Source organism: Triticum aestivum, unplaced genomic scaffold (assembly GCF_018294505.1).
Source record: "Triticum aestivum cultivar Chinese Spring unplaced genomic scaffold, IWGSC CS RefSeq v2.1 scaffold46533, whole genome shotgun sequence".
NCBI classification, from domain to species: domain Eukaryota; kingdom Viridiplantae; phylum Streptophyta; class Magnoliopsida; order Poales; family Poaceae; genus Triticum; species Triticum aestivum.
The window spans coordinates 1-2,532 of NW_025246291.1; the positions used below are offsets into that span (position 1 = coordinate 1).

Genomic DNA, 2,532 nt, shown 5'->3' on the forward strand with positions numbered 1-2,532 from the left:
CTGCAGTCCAAGCGCTCGCCTAAGCACAGGCACCTTGCTTTGAACCTGCAAAGGACATTTTGAGCCGAAGGCAATCATATTCAAGCGTCAAATTCAAGTTTGAATCGATGTCTAAAGGAACCGAAAGTGCTCAGGCGTCAAGCCTGTTAAAGTTTGTCGGATACAATTCCACTCGGCATACCGAGGCAAATTTAAAAGAGTCGAGCCAGAAGAAGTTTTTTACCCCTCCTGTGGAGGGCTGGAAGGTGCAACAAATTCATCAAGGTCAATTCCGTCGGCGATCCGAGTGGCAGCTGCAAGGAAAGTCTCCATAAAGGACCTGAAGTCGTGCTTCTTGGTATTGGCCACCCGAAGAGCCGCCAGCTTCTCCTCTCGTGCATCTTTGCAGTGGACTCGGGCCAGACACAGAGCGACATCTGCACCACACCGAGCCGAGGACTTCTTCCATTCCTGCACTCGACCAGGGATCATGTTCAAGCGGGCCATTAGTGACTCAAGGTCATTCTGAAGTGTCTCCTCAGGCCAGAGCGTCGAGTCGATGCGAGATGTGGCGGCCTTCAGCCTTGCGAGATAATCCACGACAGCTGCAACGCGAGACTCCAGTCGGAAAATATCCATGGCAACCTCGTCATTCACCGGAGAATTGACAGGGTCAAGGTTTGGCTCCAGTCGGCTGGTTTCTTCTTCAAAGTTTTGACAAAATTCTGCAAGAGTGATCACTAAGTCAAGGGGATAGTCGAATGGAAGAAGCCACAGTTGGAAATATTTGCCAAACATGGAGGTTTACCTTCGAGCATAAGAAACAGCTTCTTGGCAAAGCCACTCAGGAAGGCCTCCAGTTCAGTCTTCTTCTCAGTCAATTTGCTGACTTGGTCGGTCAAGGCAGCTTTGTCAGTTCTCAGTCGACTGACTTCTTTGTTGGCAATCCCAAGAGCAGTTTTCAGGTTGGTATTGTCTTGTTCGAGCTTGGTGACTGAAGCTAACTTCTCGTCAGCAAGCTTGATCTTCTCAGCTAGCTCAAGGTCTTTCTTCTGCTGGGCCTCCCTTACCTTACCTGCAAGACACAACAAGATCAGATGTTGAAACAAGCAAGAGGAAAAGCAGTCGTCAAGGTCTCACCAAACATACCTTCAGTCTCCTCCTTTGCCTTTGTCAGCTTCTCCTGAACCAGCTTCAAGCTCAGCTCGACTTGAGTATGCTTCTGTTCCAGTTCTGAGTAGCGAGTCACAAGATCACAAGAGTTCTGCGAAGAACCAATCGACTAAATGTCAAAAATAATTCACTTCCGAGTGAAAAGGGAAAAACACACGTTTCTAAGACTACAGCCGAACACAAGCATTCGACCGTAGTCTCGGGGACTACACCCAGTGGGTGCACTCAGCGTGCCCCCACTAATCCTGTTGAAGACAAAGTCGACCAGTCGACCTAAAAAAAAAACAGTGTGCGAGACACATTCTCTAAGACTGTGATCAACTGCAAGCAGTCGACCACAGTCTCGGGGACTACACCCAGTGGGTGCACTCAGCGTGCCCCCACCGGTTTGCGAAATCCAGTCGACCAGTCGACTGACAAAAAGATTGACATCATAAAGCCTAAGGCCGACTGCCAGCAGTCGACCTTAGCCTTGGGGACTACACCCAGCGGGTGCACTCAGCGTGCCCCCGCTGACACGAAGTTTGACACACTCAGTGGGTGACTAATATAAATCCCGGAAAAGAAAAGTTTTTGGTAGCATATCCAACAGAGCAAGCAGCAGTCGACTGACCTGGACATTGCTTTGGAGGGCAGAGCTGGCGTCATAAGCTGCCTGGCTCGCATCCCGGATGATCTTCAGCTGCTCCATCATGAGTCCCGCCTGGCGTATTGCCTCCTTCGCTGCGCTAGCTTGGTCCTCTGGGACGTGGTGAGTCGTGAAGAGGGAGGGCGGCTGAGCACTCGTCAGTGGACTCGCGAAGGACACCGTGTGTCGAGTGGTGTTCCCTTCCTCCACAGTCAGAGTCTCAGGCGCCGTCGCTTCCTGAGGCACCTTGCTAGCGGGCGTTTTCCGACTCTTCCTGCGTGCCAGCAGTTCTTCATCCTCGTCGTCGTCAGGAAGATCGATAACAGTATGGGGCGGAACTGCGAAGAAGAATCAGGATCAGAAGTCGCGAGTTAATCGACTAAAAACGGTGTTAAGAATACAGTACCTGGGTTCGAAGTTGCCGCATCCTCCATCTCGTGGTCATCGGCCCGGGCCGAAGTCTCAGAGGTAGCAGCACTACAACTCCAAAGGATCAGTCGACTAACCTCAGCGTCGATCAAAGATAAAGTTCGCACAAGAATAAGAAAATATGAGCAACACAATTACCCTGAAATGGTGGGGATGGACACCTTCATCTTCGGCAGGAGCTTGGTCGGCTTCGATGAGGCCGCCCTGGGCTGCTTCGGCGCCTTTTCAGTCGGCGCCGGAGAGGTGGTCCGGGGGCGCTTGGTCGACTGGGTGGCGGTCGCAACCCCCTTACCACGTTCGGTCGAAGGGTCGTGGACAAGCTT

At 51.9% G+C, this 2,532-nt stretch overlaps 1 long non-coding RNA gene across 1 annotated transcript; it reads right to left on the reverse strand.

Moving 5' to 3' along the window:
• Nucleotides 1-998: 998 nt before the first annotated feature.
• On the reverse strand, nt 999-1,825 carry LOC123177121 (uncharacterized). The gene is made up of 3 exons (XR_006488779.1): nt 1,766-1,825; nt 1,129-1,243; nt 999-1,054 (listed from the first exon to the last, which is right to left on the reverse strand). It is a non-coding gene; the product is annotated as an uncharacterized lncRNA (long non-coding RNA).
• Between the last annotated feature and the right edge of the window lie 707 nt (nt 1,826-2,532).